Source organism: Nannospalax galili, unplaced genomic scaffold (assembly GCF_000622305.1).
Source record: "Nannospalax galili isolate Female #2095 unplaced genomic scaffold, S.galili_v1.0 scaffold291, whole genome shotgun sequence".
NCBI classification, from domain to species: domain Eukaryota; kingdom Metazoa; phylum Chordata; class Mammalia; order Rodentia; family Spalacidae; genus Nannospalax; species Nannospalax galili.
Genome location: NW_008330588.1, coordinates 3,110,022 through 3,129,777, shown reverse-complemented (window position 1 = coordinate 3,129,777; position 19,756 = coordinate 3,110,022). Strand labels below are relative to the sequence as shown.

Sequence of the window (19,756 nt, the reverse complement as noted above, 5' to 3'; positions counted from 1 at the left end):
ACTTTCTTTTCTTTTTTTAAATATTTTACTTATTTTATGTGTACGAGTGTATTGCCTGCATGTGTGTAGGTGCACCTGTGTTGTCCAATGCCTTCGGAGGTCAGAAGAAGGCATCAAATCCCCTGGAACTGGAGTTACAGATGGTTGTTAACCACCATGTGGGAGCTGGAAATCAAACCTGGGTCCTCTGCAAGAGCAGTCAGAGCTCTTAACCACTGAGCGATCTCTCCAGCCCCAATAGCCTACTTTGTTTTCCTTTTAGCATATATCACTTCCAAAAACAGTCCTGTTTCTCTTTATATATGGTCTGTCTCCTCCTGCTAGATGGCAAACTTCCTAAGGGCAGAGACTGGAACCTATTTGATCCCTAAACCTGGCATGGCATTGGTCCCCACAGAATACCCCAAAATGTGTTAAGTTGCTGCTGCCCCATTTAAAGGGGGCCATACATTTTACTGTTTGTTCTTTGGTCTCTATGCCTGATATGAGCAGCTGGAGGGGGTGGCAAGGGGAGGCATAAGGCTACACCTCTCCTGCAAGGTCACTTCAGTGGAGCTCAAGAGTTGATCTTGACCTTGAACACTATAATAAGGTGGGAATTTTTTTCAAATGTAAAGAGGAGGCAGTAGATCCAAATTGGAGTGGGGGTTGAGGCCCCTCCTTCCCCTATATCCCTAAGAACAAAGTGCCCACCCAGCCATCTGATAATCTCACCAAAAATAACATTTCACTTTTCCCATAGCAGGGGAAGCAAAAGGGAAACCCACAAGTACGGGCTGTTTCTAGAATGTCTCAACTGCTCATGGAAACTCTGAGTTTCGCTCCCATTGCGCACACAACCTCGTCAATGTGCCAAGTACACAGTATTGCTGGGAGAGGGGGATGGAGGAGAGTGGCTGCCCGGAAGAGGGAGTGGCATGAGAGTAACCAAGGTCACAGCCACGTGCTATGCACACACAGAAGGCAGCTCAGCCACGGTCAAAGTCTCAGCACAGAGTGCCTGGATGTCAGAAGGGTGATAGAAGAGGGAGGAGTGGGAACTCTGTTCCCAGAGTTGGACAAGTTGTCCCATGGGGCATTTGGGTCATTTGCCCAGGTCTGGGGGAATTGGGTAACTAACTGTACTTTTTGCACCTTTCTGGGAAAGGAGATGGGAACAGCCATGGCTTGCTGCCCTGGAAACTACCCAGGGACCTGGAACCCTGAACTTGCCCAGCCTATCACATGCACAGTGTCCCAACAGTGGGGAAATGTCACCACTGAAATACCCTTAGGCCAGAGGGTGTCCTATAGCTCGGGTATGGCAGGCAGCACAGGATGTCTCTTCAGGGAACAGTGCCAGCCTCCCTGCAGACCACTAAGGCTGCAGCTAGCCCTCCAAACTCTGTACTTTGTGTTCTAAAAAACATAAGTCTCTGGGGGCTGGCAAGAGAACCTCTGACTTCCAGGAAAGAAAAGAGAAAGGGCTTGATAGGACAGGGCTCTCTTGACTGGCAGAACCCTACAAGCTTCTAGTAAAAAAAGAAAAAAAAAGGAAGGAAGTACAGCTGGCCTGGTGGATCATCCTTCCCAGCGGGTCCCCGCCAGTCTATTCCTGGGGGGGAATGGGTCAGCCTCTACCCCTTAGCCCCACCTCCCTACCCAAGATCCAAGTTGGTAGAGGATGCACTCAACCCACAATTATTCTTTTTTCCCCCAAGTATTATTATTTCTTAGGTTTATTTTTTTGTATCAGAGTTGAATCTAGGACCCTGTGCATACCAAACGGGCACCTATACCATTGTACTATATTCCTAGCCCTCTTTAAACAATTTTTTGTTTATTTCTATTTTTATGTATATGAATATTTTGCCTGCAATGCCCACAGAGGTCAGAAAAGGGTGCCAAATCCCCTGGAACTAGAGTTACAGACACTACCATGTGGGTGCTGGGAACAGAAACAGAACCTGGTCCTCTGCCAGAGCGGTCAGTGCTCTGAACCACTGAGCCACCTCTCCAGTACCCCTTGTTTTGCTTTTTTCTTCTTTTTTTTTTTTTTTTTTTTTTTTGAGATAAGGTCTCCCTGTAGCCTTAGCTGGCCTGGAACTCCTTAAGGAGACCAGGCTGGTCTTGATCTACCTGCCTTGAGTACTAGGATTAAAGGCTGCACCACTCCACCAAGCTCAGCATTTTTTTTTTTTTTTTTCGGTCTTTTTGAGACAGGGTCTCCCTGTAGCCTGGAACTCACTATGTAGACCAGGCTAGCCTGCCTGCCTCTGCTTCCCCAGTGCTGGGATTAAAGGCGTGAGCCACTCCGCCCAGCCTTTTTTTTTAAAGATAGGGTCTCATTAAGTTGCCCAGTCTGACCTTGAACTTGAGATCACCCTGCCTTGGCCTCTCAAGCAGCTGGGGTGACAGGCCTGTGTCACCAGGCCCAGTAACAAATATTGGATAAGGAGTTGAATTCAAAATATTTGATGCCAAGTGTTTTGGATTTTTCTTCCTCCTCTTCCCTCCCCTCCCTCCTTCCTTCCTTCAAGGCAAAGTCTCGTGCAGTCCAGGCTGGCCTCAGACTCTGTTCATATAGCTCTGTTTTGTTTGCTTGCTTTTTTGAGACAGGGTCTCACTTTGCAGCTCAGGTTTGGTGTGAACTACAGCAATCCTCCTGCTTCAGACTCCCAAGTGCTATGACTATAGATGCGAATAAAAACAAACACTTTTCCTACCTGAAATTACAGACATGTACATCTGAATTTCTTGCATTTAACCTTCCTTTGAGTTGTTGACCAGGGTAGTCCAAGAGACTTCCAAAAGTACACAGGTTATTGCCACAGCCCTTGATTGCTTCCCACTACTTGAAGGTAAGACCCTATTGCTGAAGACAGGACATAATTCGGACACAGGATTTGGAGCAATGGAGCTGGAACTGACCTAGAAGCCACCTCCCCTGCAGGCTAGTTCTCATAGCTTTGGAGAGCACTACACAAGTTGCTAAGGGAGAACATTGATGGTCCAACCCCAGCTTCAAGGCCTAATAACCACATCGATGACCAGCACAGCAATCAACATTGGTGCAGTAATGGCACTTTTATCTTGGGGGTAATCAACAGCTAGCTAAATGGACTTAAAGTCCACTTGATGGGAAGAAACTCATGTGTGGTACTGTAAACCTAGTCAAATACACATAGCTGGAGAGGTCATAGATCTTAGAGAAAACTCCAAGGCTGTCATATCTCTAGACAAATGTAATTTCTTACTATGTGCAAAATAGGGATTCTTAAATTTTACAGATAAGTATTCCAGTCACTACCCATAAAAGAAGCCTCTTTTTCAACAGAGATTATTGCAGAGCTCCACAACTGGTCACACACAGAGACTGTCTGTGTATTGCCCAAGCCTAAGTGGTACATCTACGATGCAACCTCTACACCTAAGGCTCATGGAGCATTGGAACAATGGATAAAGAGAACACTAATGCATCTTTCAATTCTCATCAATTAAGTTTCCTGATGCAACAGAGGGCCAGGAACACAAGAGGTCACAAATGACCAAAATGTAGACAGTAAGAGTCTACAGAGTGTGGGTCCTTGGACAGGACTCCTGTATTAAAATCCACCCACCCAGGACTCTCGGAAAAGGGGGCAGAAGGATTGCAAGAGCCAGGGAGGAGGTACATGACCATATGGAAATAGAGTCCTACAGGCTCCTGGGACCCTTCTCGTATAAACCTACATTAATGGTGTCAGCATGCACAAGACCCATACAAACTCAAGCAGACAAAAACCCAGCACAGAACTGTGGAAATGGACAGCAGGCCCCAATCTCAGTCAAAGAATTATTGGCAACTGATTGCTGATCTTCTTAAAGGGGGGAACTTTAGACAGGCTGACTAGACCTCAGTGGATGTACTTCATTGAGGGATGTCTGGGGACACTAACTTTATTTACATCATAGTCCTTAACACAAATGACAGAGTATATGAATTCCAGAGGAGATGCTATGGATGGTACCAGTGGGGAAGGGGGTATAAAGTTGATTAAGATGTTCTATAGGAAATACACAAAAACTCTATAAAATTAAAAAAAAAACAACAACAAAACTTTAATCTCAGTTGGGCGTGGTGGTACATGCCTTTAACTCCAGCATTTGGGAGTTCCAGGCCAGCCTGATCTACATAAGTGAGTTCCAGGCCAGCTGGGGCTATAGGGAGACCCCGTCTCAAAAAAGACCAGACCCTGTCTCAAAAAAGACTAAAACAAAACAAAACAAAAACAACTTTTACTCTCTTATTAATTTATCATTTAGTATGGCCTAATAAAAAGGGACAAGGACAGAGCCCCACGTGGAAGGATGGGAGAGCAGAAAGATGCAGTGAGCTGGCTCAGGGCCTGGAAACCCGCAGAGGCCGAAGCCAGCAGGGTTGAAAATACAAGTAGATACAATGGCAAGAGCCTGAGTTCCTCTAGGCATCAGTGACCACGAGCACTGGTCCTGGACCACACCACTGCTTAAGACTGCTTCATGTCTGACCACCACATCCTTGTTGCATACCATCGTTTCCCCCTCAATTTTATAGTACTCACAACACAAGCTGCTAGGATTTATTGCTGCCTATGAGGCACTGTGATAAGCACTTTGTATTGTTTTATTAACTTTCCCAATCACATTACTGAGATAGATCCTACAGCACTTCCTTAATTCTAAGCAGTATCGAGAACTTCTCACAATAGGAGAAGAACACTGCTTTAGTGTACAATGAGAAGTTCCCTAGTTCAGAAACATTAAAACTGTAACAATCTGTGATGAATGCCAAGTACCCTGTTCTGATCATTACTTTTTTTTTTTTTTTTTTTTTTTTTGTCTTTTTGAGACAGGGTCTCCCTGTAGTCCCAGCTGACCTGAACTCCCTATGTAGACCAAGCTGGCCTTGAACTCACAGAGATCTGCCTGCCTCTGCCTCCTGAGTGCTGGGACTAAAGCCATGTGCCACCACACCCGCTGATTGCTATACTTTGTATACACATATTGATATAATCACATTGTATCCCTTAATTACGTAGTGTTATTAGGTGCCAAAAGCAAATTTTTAGGAGCGGACTGTGGTTGTGTAGTATATGCCTGTGATCTCAGCAGAGGAGAAAGAGAAGGATGAAAATTCTGTAGAGGCCAAAGTGGTCTGTCTATATACCCAGCTCCAAATCAGCCAGGGATATGTAGACATACCGGGTCTCCAAACAACAAACCAATAAAGAACTGGCAAGATGGCTCAGCACCTGAGGCCGAGCCTGATGACTTAAGTTCAATTCCCAAGAGGGTAGAACAGAAGGAGAGAAGCAGATAGAGGACCCCTGGGGCAAGCTAGTCTGCTAGACCAACTGGAATTGAGCTCCAGGTTCAGCCAGAAACCCAGTCTCAATAAATAAAAACTAGGAAGACACTGAGCATGAACTTTGTGCCTATGTGTACCCACACACATGCAAGCACACATACACACATGTACCACACACGCATACACACACCCAAAATCAATCAGTCAATCCATTTGTCCATCAACCAATCTTTTTTAAAGCACCAGAGGATAACAGTCCTGATAGGTAATATTTTGAAAACAACAAATTGAAAAACAGTAACAAAAAGCATCTTCAAACTCAGGAAATGTGGTATGTCTCCATTTTATGAATGAAGCTACTGATGATAAGCGAACTTGCTCAGAGATACACTACAGAGGTGGCAAAATGGCTTGGTGGGTAAAGGGCTTGCTGCCAAGTCTGAGAACCTGAGTTAAATTCTGAGGACTCACATGATAGAGAGAACTAACTCCCACAAGTTGTCCACTGACTTCCACAAGTACACTGTACCTCATGTGTGCAGTCATGCATACACACACAAATATGAATAGGCAGGCACAATTGAACACAACTTTAATCCAGCACTCGGGAGGCAGAGGCAGGTGGATCTCTGTGAGATTGAGGAAACCAGGTCTACATAGTGAATTCCAGACCAGCTGGCACTACAGGGAGACAATTATCTCAAAGAAACAAAAATAAATGTAATTTAAAAAATAAATATTGGGCATGGTGGCACATGCTTGATCCCAGGACTCAGGAGGCAGAGGCAGGTGGATTTTTATGAGTTGGAGGCCAGCCTGGTCTATATAGTGAGTTCCAGGCCAGCCAGGGCTATATAGTAAGACTCTGTCTCAAAAAGTTTTCAGAATTTGGGCAACCTCTTCAGGGGATGATGTGATAAGAATAGGAGGTAGGAATTGGCTAGGCAGTTAGGGTAAAAAGACTCCAAAGAAAAGTAGCCAGTTTCTTGGCTAAAAATCAAAATGTCCTTGGGCCTCTTAGTAACATACTCTATTCCAAAGGCCAAAAATGTCAAAAGTATTTGGGAGCACTTCTTTAATCCCTAAAAGATTTTAGGGTTACCTCTTCAGAGAGGGGAATGTTAGAGTAGCAAAAAGCTCCATTAAGAAAAAAGAAAGAGTACACGAAGTTGTCAGGGAAAAGTGATGGGGAGATACCGGAAGAGCTAGAGGGAGGCAGTGGGCGTGGATTTGATCAAAACACCTTATAGGCATGTATGAAATTCTCAATAAAGTTTTTTTTAAAGTTAAAAAAAAGCCAGGTGTGGTGGTGCACACCACTAATCCCAGCACTCGGGAGGCAGAGGCAGGCAGATCTTTGTGAGTTCGAGGCCAGCCTGGTCTACATAGTGACTTCCAGGACAGCTGGGGCTACAGGGAGACCCTGTCTCAAAAAGACCAAAAAAAAAAAAGTTAAAAAATTTTTTTTCAGAAATACACATTCAACAGTCAACTTTGGGTGTGAGTGTGTGTATGTGTGTAAATGTATGAGTGTGCCTCTGTGTGAGAATCTATGAGAGTGTGGGTATATTTGATGTCAGAAATCAAACTCAGGGCTTCACATAAACGGGCAAGTGCTCTACCACTCAGCTACATCCTCAGCTTTTTTTATTTTTTAATTACAGTTATTTATTTCTGTGTAGTTGTATGTACATGTGTGGGTGCAGATGTGCGAGGGTGCCTATGTGCCACGATGTACGTGTGGAGGTCAGAGACAACTTGCAGGAGTCAGTTGTCTCCTTCCATCACGTGGGTCCTGGGGATCAAATTCCATCTTCAGACTTGGCAGCAAGTACCTTTACAGGCTGAGTCATCCCACTAGCAAAGTTTTATTTTGAAGCTGGGCATGGTGGCACACACCTTTAATCCCAGCACTTGGGAGGCAGAGGTAGGTGGAACTCTGTGAGTTCAAAGCCAGCCTGGTCTACATAGTGAGTTCCAGGCCAGCTGGGGCTACCAGGAGACCCTGTCTCAAAAAAGACCAAAAAAAAAAAACCCTGAAAGTTTTATTTTGAGATATGGTCTTGATTGCATGAGACCCTAGATTCAATTCTCAGTAACACCAAAACAAAACTCCAAGACAAGCATTCTAAGTGTACTAGAGAAGAGGGTATAAGCGCATATGTCTGTCTGTCTGTCTATCTATCTATCTATCTATCTATCTATCTATCTATCTATCTATCTATCTATCTACACACACACATATATGCATCTATCTATCTATCTATCTATCTATCTACACACACACATATATGCATACATAAAGGCTCAGAGTTAGGGGGTTTGGGACTAAGCAAGACGGCTTAGTGGATAAATGAGCTTGTAGCCCAAGCCTAGCAACTTTAATTCAATCCCTGGAGTTCACATAAAGGTGTGTGGAGAGAAGCAACTCCTCAAAGATGTTCTCTGACCTCTACATACATGCACTAACATGTATGCACACACAGGCACACAAATACTGAACACAAATATAAGTAAGAGTTTGGAGGGTTCGGAGTCACGAAGACCTCAGTCTGACTCTACATTTATCAGCTTCAAGGAATTCAGTCAAGACGGCAACTCAATAGAGAGAAATGAGGGTTTTAACCATCTCTTCCTCAGAGCAGCTAAGAGAACGGAAACACTGAATCTAAATACAGGACCCGCTACATAGGTAAATGTTAGTTCTCACCTGCTTGGTAAATGTTAGTTATCTCGAGACAGAATGGTGTGGAAAGAGGTTCGCTGTAAGTAAAATAAAGAAGGCCTGGGGGTGCAGCTCAGAGCTGGAGCGCTTAGATGGTCCCATAGCCCCTCTATTTCCTACAGGGACACCTACCACTCAGAGCTGTTGGTGCTGTTGAGTGTCTCATCCAGAATATAGGGGCTTCAGACCCAAGGGATTTTCAGATCTTCAACGTGAGGGGGGCAGGGAACCTAAGCTAAGTGCTGTTCTCAAGCAGCCAGGCCTGCTTTCTGCCTCAAGTCTGAACAGAAGTCGTCCTCCCCCCACCCACCCACCTTTTTTTTTTTTGGATAGTTCCATGAGCCAGAGTTTACAAAGCCCATGTTCTCCCATCCTGAGTGTAGTCAGTTAAATAGTACCTCCAAATCATGTCTACCCCAAACCTCAGAAGCTAATGAGTGGGAATGGGGCTCTGCTAATGAAGTTTCCAAAGGATCAGGAGGAAATCAACCTGGTATCTGGATTGATTTTAAATCCAATGACTCTTGTGGTCAGAGAAAGGAGAGAGGGGTGGGGACAGATACACAGAATTCAGGAAGGCTACATAAGAAGCTGGAATAATGCAGTCACAAGCCAGTTAGCTCCAGAAGCCCCCAGAAGTTGAAAAAGCGGGAAGGATTCTTCCACCAGCTGTTGGAAGCGTCCCACCCAAACTTGGTTTCAGACTTCTGGCATCTAGAACTATAAGAGAATAACATCGCTGTTATTTAAAACCACAAAATCTGTAGTAACTTGTCAAGGAAACAAATATACTAGGTAAATACTTTGGTGCTAGAACCAAGGCTAGATCACTTCAGCTGTGGTTAGAGCTCTAAGCTGACTCCTGTGACCCTCACCTTTGTGTGGGCAAAAACTGTGAGCCAGCACTGCTGTGCCAGGGTTACACTACCTGATGAAAGAGGGTTTGCAGCTCTTGACTGACAGACAGGAGGCAGAAGTGGTGGTGGTAGAGGCTAGCAGACAGGAGGTAGAGGTAGGAGGATTAGAAGTTTAAGGTCATCTACAGCCACATAATGCATTCAAGGCCAGACTGCAGCTACATGAAACTCTTAAAAAGGAGTGGGGTAGGTAGCTAGGGAGGTAGCTCAGTTAGCAGAGTGCTTGCCTGGGATGCACAAAGGCCTGACCTCAGTCCCTAGCATAAACTTTGGTGGTGGCAAACACCTATAATCTAAGGAACAAGGTAAAGGCAGAAGGATCAGAAGGTAAAAGTTTAAAGCCACCTAGGATACATGAGGCCACATCTTAAAAAACAAGAGACTGCAGAGAAGGCTCAGCAGTTAAGAGCACTGGCTGCTCTTGCAGAGGACCAGGGTTTGGATCCCAGCACCCACATGATGGCTAAAATCATCCCTAACTCCAGTTCCAGGGGATCTAATGGCTTCTTCTGGCTTCCACTGGCATTTCATTCATGGGTGCACTTACACACACGAGGGCAAAACACTCATACACATAAAACTAAAAACAAAAAACAGCAAAAAACAGCAAAAAAAAAAAAAAATCACCAAACTCAACTGGGTACGGTGGCACACATCTTTAATACCAGCACTCACAAGGCAGAGGTGTAGGCAGAGGCAGGCAGATCTCTGAATTCTAGGAAAACCTAGTCTATATAGCAAGTTCAGGACCAGCCAGAACTACATAATAAGATCCTGTCTCAAACACAAAACAATTCAAAACAATAACAAAAGATAGGAGGGAAATATGGGGGGAGGGGTATAGAAACTGAAATTGGTCCCTGGCTGGAAACCAGGGGAGGGGCTCCATCCTACATTCACAAGGAATCAAATTGTAACCAACCACACACCAGATGAGAACTCTGGATGACTCCTTGATTTAGCTTTGTGGGACCCTCAACAAAAGAGCCAGTTAACTAGTCCCCAGAACTGGACAGTCATAAATGGAGTTTGTTTGTTTGTTTTGGTCTTTTTCGAACAGGGTCTCCCTGCAGCCCCAGCTGGCCTGGAACTCACTATGTAAACCAGGCTGGTTTTGAACTCCCAGAGATCTGCCTGACTCTGCCAGCAAGATGGCTCAGCATACAAGGACACTTGCTGCCAAGCCTAATGACCTGAGTTCTATCCTCAGAACTCATATGGTGAAGAGAACAGACCCCTGCAAGTTGTCCTCTGACCTCTGCACACACATGCACATACACACATACCTGCATGCATCATGCACAATTAATCAAACAATCCATCCATCGATGCATCAATTAATCAATGTAAATTTTAAAAATATTTTATTTATGGGCGTGGTGGTGCACACCTGTAGTCCCATCACTTGGGAGGCAGAGGCAGGCAGATCTCTGTGAGTTCAAGGCCAGCCTGGTCTACATAGTGAGTTCCAGGACAGCTGGGGCTACAGGGAGACCCTGCTTCAAAAAGACCAAAATAAATAAATAAACAAATAAATTTTATTTATTATTTTTATGCGTATGAGTATATTGCCTACCTGTATGTAAATGCACCCGTGTCATGCAATGCCCATAGAGGTCAGAAGAGTGTGTCTGATTCCCCTGGAACTGCGGTTATAGATGGTTGTTAGCTACCAGGTGGGTGCTGGGAATTGAACCCGGATCCTTTGCAAGAGCAGCCAGTGCTCTTAACCGAGCCATCTTTCTCTCCGGCCTGAATGTAAAATTTTTGAAAAATGACCATGCAGTAGTCGCTTGCCGTCTTCACTGCTAAGCCACCTGCTTTTCAGAATTCTAACTCAAAAGCATAACTTTTCCTTCCCCCGTTTCTGTCTCCTTTGGATACCAGCCCAAATCCTAAGCATGTCTGCCCTGACACTATGGGCTTTCTTGCCATTGTCTCTGAAGACACCCCTGCTGACTCTAACCTAGGAGACATGACTTTCTTCCTCTTCTCCATCTCCCTACTTCCAGTAAGTGTCCACTTTAATAGCTTGCCTATCCTGTTGATTTTCTCTCAAGCTCTAAAATGGTTTTCAAGCTTAAGAAAGAAAGAAAGAAAAAAAAAAAAGACCAATGCAACTTGCAGGAGAGTACAGTGGCATGAACTCAGAGCTGAGAGGGACAATCAGAAGGGACATGTTAACAGCGCTCACTAGACCCTGGTGCCGCTCTAGGTACAGACTCCTGTATTAACCAGGGATGCTCACCTCTACCGCTGGATTCTATCAACTAAACGGAGATGAGGCAAATAAATCTACAGTTTACACAAGAAAATGTGTTCAGGTAAGTGTCATAAGAGTAGCAAAACAAGTCAGACGTGTTGGCTCTTGACTTTAATCCCAGCACTCAGGAGGCAGACGCAGGTGGACCTCTGTGAGTTCCAGGCCAGCTGGAGCTACAGGGAGACCCTGTCTCAAAAAGCCCCCCAAAAAGAGTAAAACAATTAGAAAATAAAATAACCCTATGTCCCAATAGTAAGGCAACTGCTTGAAAAGTTTATAAAATGAATTTTATGGTGTTAGATTGGAATAACCAGTATCAGTATAGACTCGTGGCTTAAAATCTAAGTACAGGGGCTGGGAAATGTAGTTCAGTTGGTAGAGTGTTTGCCTAGTGTGGTGGTTTAAAGGATAAATGCTCCCTGTATTTAAGCACTTGGTCCCCAGTTAGTGCAGTTGTTTGGAGAGGTGTGGAATTTTTAGAGGTCCAGGCTTGCTGGAGGAAGGATGTCACTGAGGGCGGGCTTTGAGACTATAGCCTCACCCCACTTCCAGTTTGTGCTCCTGTTTCAAGTTTGCAGTTGAAGAAGTGATCTCTTGGCTCTTGCTGCCATGCCTCCCTCACCATCATGACTCTCCCTCCGGAACCATAAGCCAAAATAAACTCTTTCTTCCATGTTAAGTTGCTTTTGGTTATGGAACTTTATCGCTGCAACAAAAAGTTAGCAATAACCTAGTATACAGTAGTCCTGGGTTTGATCTCACCATAGCATAAACTGCACACCTGTAGTCCCAACAGGATCAGAAACTCAAGGTCATCCTCAACAATATAGCAATTTCAAGGCTAGTCTTGGCTGAAAGGGACCGTCTCAAAACAAAAAAAGACTGGGGGCTGGAGACATGGCTCAAAGATTAAGAGTGTGTACTGCTATTGCAGAAGACACAAGTTCAGTTCCAACAATTCATATTATTTATCTGTATGAGTGTTTATCTGCATGTACGTCTGTGGACCATGTGTATGTATATAGCGCCACAGGGGCCAGATTCCCTGAAATTGGCATTACAGATGGTTGTTAGCTCCCATGTGGGTACTGGGAACTGAACCTGAGTCCTCTGAGTCAGGTGGCTCACAACTACCTGATTACCCCTACCAGCCCCAGGGATAATCTGACAAAGCTGGTTTCTGTGGACAGCCAGTGCTCTTAACCACTGAGCCAGCTCTCTGGTTCTAATGACTGAATTTTTAATATAGTAAATTTTCAAGAGCTATAATCACATAGGCAAAAGACAATATTAAGGGGTCAAAAAGTATGAAAGTGGGACTGGAGAGCCGGCTCAGTGGTTAAGAGCACTGGCTCCTCTTGCAGAGGACCTGCGTTTAGTTCCCAGCAGCCACATGGTGGCTCACACCCATCCTTAACTCCAGTTCCAAGGGAATCTGACACCCTCTCGTGGACTCCTCAGGCATTGCACAACACAGGTGTGCTTATATACATGCAAGCAAACACTCATGCCTGCATGTAAGTAAGTGCATCCATGTCATGCAATGCCTGCGGAGGACAGAAGAGGCTGTTGGATCCCCTGGAACTAGAGTTAGGGACAGTTGTTAGCTGCCATGTGGGTGCTGGGATTTGAACCTGGGTCTTCTACAAGAACAGTCAGTGTTCTTAACCACTGAGCCATCTCTTCGGCCCCACAAGTTTTTTTTTTAAGTATGAAAATAACTAACCTACAAAGACTTATTATAAATGAAAAAATAATTACAATTGAATTAGGCACAAACCTAAAAGAAATAGGATTCTAAATAGGTCTGTTAATGTTTTTTTTTAATGAAAGCTAATTAAAGGGCTATATTTAACCTCTGTATGACAATTCCAGTTCTCAAAACTTATTTTATACTTACACTTCCAAGTACAGAATATAGGAAATGCCACTTGTACAAAGTCATTCACTGCACTGTGTGTAATGGAAAATAATGGGAGCCTAAGGGTAAGCATAGATTTAAAAAATGGCAGCACTAGGCTGGAGAGGTGGCTAAGCAGCTGAGAGCAACAGCTGCTCTTCCAGAGGACCCAGGTTTCATTCTAGCATCCACATGGTGGCTTACAACCATCTGTAACTTCAGTTCCAGGGGATCTGACACTCTCTTCTGGCTTTCTCAGGTACCAGGCATGCACGTAGTACACAATTATACATGCACTCAAAACACTAATATAGATTTAAAATTTCTTAAATAAAATATTTTCTTTTAATGACAGTACTTTGAGTATAGAATTCTATGCAGCTTTAACAGGGAATAGGGGGCTGGAGAGATGGCTCAGCAGTTAAGAACACTGGTTGTTCTTGCAGAAGACCCGGGTTCAAATCCAAGCAACAACTGTCTGTAACTCCAGTTCCAGGGGATCCAACAGCTTCTGTCCTCCTCGGGCACTGCACAACATGGGTGCACTTACCTACATGCAGGCAATACATGTATACACACAAAAATAAATAAATAAATAAAAAAAATTTTTTTTAAAAAAGCAGGGAATGGTAAAAGCATGCGCTTGTATGGCAAGGTCTCATACAGCCACTGGGTACAAAAGGAACAGTAATAAGTAATGTCTAAAATGCTGCCTAGCTCAGTGGTTAAGAGCACTGGCTGCTCTTGCAGAGGACCTGGGCTCGATTCCCAGCACCCATATGGCAGCTAGCAACAGTCTGTAACTCCAGTTCCAGGGAATCTGATGCCCTCTTCTGACTTCTGTGGGCATTGCATGACACCAGTACACATATACATGTAGGTAATACACTCATACACATAAAATAAAAATAAATATTTTTTAAAATAAAATATAGGCCGGGTGTTGTGGCACACGCCTTTAATCCCAGCACTCGGGAGGCAGAGGCAGGCGGATCTCTGTGAGTTCGAGGCCAGCCTGGTCTACATAATGAGTTCCAGGCCAGCTTCCATACTCCACACCTATCTCCCTACATGTGTGTACACACACACACACACACACACACACACACACACACACACACACAAATAATACTAAAATAAAATAAAAAAATGCTGCTGTTCTAGTTTGTTCTTCATTGCTGTGACAAAACACTCTGACCAATACCAACTTGGGGAGGAAAGGGTTTATTTGTCTTACATCTCCCAGGTCACAGTTCATCAGGGAGCCCAAGGTAGGAACTCAGGGCAGGAACCTGGGGGCAGGAGCTGGAGCACAGGCCATGGAGGAATGCTGCTTACAGACTTGCTCCCCTGGCCCCTGCTCAGCCTGCTTTCTTATGCAACACAGGCCCACCTGCCCAGGGGTGGCACCACCCACAGTGGGCTGGGCCCTCCCACATCACTCATCAAGAAGATGCCCCTCAGACATGGCCACAGGTCAGTCCAATAGAGGCAATTCCCCAACTGAGGCTCCCTCAACCCAGGTGTGTCAAGTTGACACTAAAGCTATCCAGCACAGCTGCCTAGGGATATTTATTTTTTAAAAGCAGGGGAGGGTCTGGTTTTATTTTTGACTGCTTTGACTATTGAACTATGTCATCACAGAACCTAGTGAAAATTATTTCATAAAGAAAAACAAGGGGGCTGGGGACATAGCTCAGTGGTGAGCACTTGTCTGACATGCAAAAAGCCTGGACTCCATTCAGAGCACCGAAAAGCAAGGAAAGCAAGGAACCACAGGTGATACTGGTAGGTGCAAATTTGTTTGTTTTTATTGAGACAGTCTTCCTGTAGCCCCAGCTGACCTGAACTTGCTACAGTAGACCAGGTCTGCCTCTGCCTTCTGAGTGCTGGGATTAAAGGCATGTGCACCACACCTGGCTCATTCACAACTTTTAGCAAATGCTTTGAGACAACCTCTAGGAACTCCACAATAAATTCAGGACCATCAACTTCTCATTCCACCAACCCTTAGCCTCTCCTGGGCCTGCTGTGCAAAAAGCTAGGAGACCTGAAAACTCTGATTTCTGGCTGCCAGGGCAGGGAATTTGGTTTCCCATGGCTGGGCATGACGCACTCCTCAAGCAGGTGAATTCTATCCTTTCCTGGCTTTCTGTCCAGATACAAGTTGGAGGGCCCAGCAGGGGTTCTATCTCCCCAAGCTGGACTGGATCCAACCAGTGCTCCTCTCTGGAGAGGCCATGACAGCAGTTGGGGTTGGAGCCCTTGTGATGGGGCTGCCCTGTGGTCCCCTGGGCAGGTATGAGGCCCTGGCTGGCAACAGTCCTGAGTTAGCAGACTCTGGACTTCTTATCTACTGGTATCCTAACAGCCAGAAGGGCAAAGCCTACTGTAGACGTACGTGCGTGCGTGCGTGCGTGCGTGCGTGCGTGTGTGTGTGTGTGTGTGTGTGTGTTGGGGGGGTGGGAGGCTCACAGCATGACCTTTCCCTGTTCACTTCTCTTTCTCCAGAGAGTCTGCAAGGAGAAAGAAGTAGGGATCTGCCCCAAAAGAAACTACTATAGCAAAAGCAGACTTCCTCTCCCATCAATGTTCCAAGGAAAATACAACACATTCAGTGAATTCACATTTAGGGGGGAGTGACAGAACACTTCTTTGGTATTCCCCATCAGTCTCTGCCACTGGCAACCAATGTGACCAGGGGACACCAATAAACCTCTCTGGATCCAGTGTCTGTCATTTTATTTATATTTTTAAATATTTTTAGTTCATGTGTAATGAGTATATTGCCTGCATGTACGTTAGTGTACCCTTGTCATACAACGCCCACAGAAGTCAGAAGAGGATGTCGGATCCCCTGGAACTGGAGTTAGGGACAGTTGTTAAAATGCCACATGGGTGCTGAAACTCAAGCCTGGGTCCTCTGTAAGAGCAGTCAGTGCTCTTAACTGCTGAGCCATCTCTCCAGACCCAGTGTCTATCATTTTAAAAGTCACTCCAGATAACAAGTTACAGTCGGTGGCTCTGCAAAACAGCCATAAATAGAATAGAGAGGTTTGGTAGGGTTAGTAGGAAGGGGGTGGGAGTGGGGTCCCAATTCCCAGCACATGTAATCTATTCCTACCCCACTAAGGAGACTCCCAGGCTCTGTCAATATTGGACGTGGATTGAGGTTCCTTTTCAACTAGCTTGGCGAGCAGGGGAAAAATGGTCAAGGTGGGAAGGTTTTGAACCCAGGAACTATCCTGTGATTGATGGGTATCCTATATACACACACACAGAGACAGCAATGGAGAGGCAGAGAGAGGCACTGTGAGTCCTTCCTAGCCATCACCAAGTTCCAAGGAAGAGCAGTCTCTGAAGAAACAGTTTCTAGAACGGTAGAAAAATATCGTAAGATTGCCCAGGGAATCTGTGGGATATTTCCTGGCAGGTTACAGAAAAGTGACCCCTAAGCAGGCAAGGAAAACTTCACACTCCGCTAAGGAAGAGACAAATCCACCTAATGTCTGGGCTCAGACCATCCGTACAATCCAGTCTCTTGAGTTGGGACTGTTTACTACTCAGTCTACCTCACAAAGATAGCACCAAAGGGGTTTCAGCCACATTGCAGGCATGACCACACTGCCCCACCAGTCAGAGAGAACAGACTCAGAGTTTAAGACATTTCTCACTGCTGGAGAGTGACAGAGCTGGGCTCTAGACACAGAACCATCTAGCCCCAAAGTCCTGAGTTCTCTGCCACTGTGCAGCATCTCTTAATTTCTTGAACTTCACTCTATCAAGAAAGGAGACCTCTTGTATTGCTACCTTACTCCTCATCTAGAATATCCTCTCTTCCCACTGTCTTCACCTGAGGGGGAAAACCAGGTCTTCTGCTTGTACCCAACACTGTGGACACAGGGCACAGACCAGCCCCAGTGCATGGGACCAGGTTCTTCTGCAACAAGCCTAAATTTGGAACAGAGCTTGGGATCCCCAGGACCATGTAATTCTCACTCCTCTTCTTGCTTAAACGACTAGGCCAATAACAGGTCCCCTCACTTGTCAGGTCAGTGGGTTGCTCAACCAACATCTGGCCCTTTTCTTCCCTCACGTGGGCCTCACCACTGTCCTAGAGGCCAGGTGACAAAAGCCTTAGCTAAAGCTGAAAGCTTTATAGCTTGGTCCTTCTGGAAGCATCCCTATGCTGGTCAGCCCAGTACCTCTAGTCATACTAATAAAGCAGCTGCAGGAAGAAGACCCACATACTCCATCTTCCCACTCTGCACCTCTGACAAATAACTAACTCGAGATGCCAAAGGAAAGGGGAATATAATGAACCTTTTAATTCTAGTTGCCGAAGGCTGTGATTCTGGACTTTCCTTCTGCTGTTTCACTAAGGAGGCAAGTTCCCCTTAGATTTTAAGGCTTAAGAGGCAAAAATTGTGCAATTGTACCTATTACTAGTAAGAATCCAGTCTGGCCTCAGTAGTGACCAGAGCCTCTCCAACGTCCCAGAGCATGTTAGGAGCTGTACAGAAGCCAGCCAGGCTGGCTGCTATTCTGGGGCCAGTTCTCACCATCCCCTAAAATCAACAACACCCCAAGCAAGCATCGTCTATCCCATTGACCAGGGGCTATAAAAAGAGCTAAGGCTATAACTACAAAACCAGATCGCTCCAGGGACAGGGATTCTGCCAAAGTTGCTCCTGCCTCCACCCTTCCATTTAGGCCACAGGAAAGCACTCCGCCCCTTTCCAAACCAAACTCAGAGTCCTCTTGAACACATATGCCATGTAACTAAATAAACCAGTGATTTTGGAACCTAGGCCCAGAGAGTCACGAGAGGGTTTAAAGCTGAACCCACAACTCAGAGCAGAGGCAATTTTCCTGGTTTGAGGCGACCTCGGAGTCACAAGGTGAAACTGTTTGGATGGCTATTTTGGGCATAGCCCTAAAACGCCAGGAGGGGGCAGCCGGAACCAGACCACCTAACTTGGTCAGTTCCAACCAAAAACAGCCCAAGAGCAATCCCCGGCGTTAGCCAGGTGGGAGTTGAGCGTTGAGCGGAGAGCCTCCTTTGCGGGTCTCCACTACCAAGAAGAATCCGGGCATCGATCTTCAGCCCGGGGTTAGTCTGGCGGGGCAAGGTAAATGTACACAGTTCCTGAAAGCAAAGTCCAGACGCCGGAGACCTATCGGAGCAACCCTCATTGCAAAGCATCCATTTACCCATCTACTCCGCTTCCTCTGCTCTCCCGAGCTCCAGGAAGCCTATCTCAGCTTTTCCACGCAGCTATCGACCTTCTCTGGCTCACACATCCTGGGCCCTCCGGCCAAAGGGGCAGAGCTGTGACCTCCTTCCCCTCGCCACCGTGGCACCGTGATCAGGTGCCATCAGCACCCGGCGGCTCCCAGTCCTCAGCGCACCGGTGTCCCCAACCCCCATTCGGCGTCCCCCAGCCGGGAGGCGTGCGGGTATCCATCCTGCCTGCGCCCGTGCGGTCCTCACCTACAGCCGGCGGGCCGGCAGTGGGGCCCACGCAGTTCACGATCCAGGCCCTGGGGCAGCCCGCGTTACAATGGCTAAGGCTGTGCGTCCCTGCAGACAGCCACGCGCCCCCCTCTCTGCGTCCGGCCCCCGCCGCATGCGCATGCCCGACTCTGTACCCGGCACGTCACGGCAAGGCCCGCCCCCGCCCGCCGGCCGCCCCGCCCAGCCCGCCCGGGGCTCCCCAGGACCTGCCACGTGGGGCGGCTCAGCAGCAGCCACCCGGTACCTGGGCCAGCCCTCGCCTCCTGCGCCCACCATCCTAGACTCGTGTCTTTGCTCACCCGGCCTCATTCTCCCCTTTCCCCTCGAATTCCATCCCTGACTCACCCAGGTCCCGCGGGCGCCTCCTTCCTCTGGAAATCTCCCATTAAATCCTTCTTCCCCCTCGTTGGGACGCGCTCAACACCTGATCCCGGTCCCTGCACTGTTGGATGAATAGTGCCCCTTGCTTGGTAGGTGTATGTGCTTCTACATGGCTCATGAATCTAAAAGGCTTCTCTTCGTTTTCCCTATTATGAAACGTTCTGTAGGAGGGGGCACCCCATAGACTGTTGCTTTCGCATGCTCCCGCCAACCAAAAGAAACGAAATGTCCTGTTTAAGTTCCAAATAAATCATATTCACTTTTCAAACGAGATTTCGCACTACTTTCTGGCAGTAATCAGATTCCTAAGGAGCCTACTCTGCAACGCAAAGTCAGGTTAAATTTTGTGTGAGAAATGTCTTATCCTTGAGTCTCTTCCGAGGTGGGATGGGCCTATTGTGATGGGTATCCAGTCTCGGAAATGCAAATTTCTTGAGAAAATAAACCACCCATTAAACCCATTGTTCTATTCTGCTGGACATTATCAGGATTATTTCCTCTATAGTTAAACCAGCTTGCCACCTGGGGGCTGGGAGGTCGGTAGAAGAACTTTAAGCAGAACGGTATGCACCGGGTACGCACACCCCTATTCTACCGCCGTGAATGGTGCCCAGCGGGCTCCGGTTTGTGCAGAGGAGAGATGACCTTCTGTTGTGATCAAGTCTTGGAGAACACCCCCCATGAAGGCAGTGGTAAAGAGGATAGGAACCCAGACACTTTCTGAATAGAAAGCAGTAGTAAATC

The 19,756-nt window shown here is 46.3% G+C and overlaps 1 protein-coding gene across 3 annotated transcripts in view; it reads right to left on the bottom strand.

Annotated features, from left to right (window-relative positions):
- Slc39a14 (solute carrier family 39 member 14) overlaps positions 1-18,752 on the bottom strand; it is a 57,449-nt gene extending 38,697 nt beyond the window's left edge. For all 3 annotated transcript variants that reach the window (XM_008850416.3, XM_029554768.1, XM_008850431.3), the window contains exon 1: positions 18,608-18,752. The gene's annotated coding sequence lies outside the window, so the exon portion shown is untranslated. The remainder of the gene's footprint in view (positions 1-18,607) is intronic.
- Between the last annotated feature and the right edge of the window lie 1,004 nt (positions 18,753-19,756).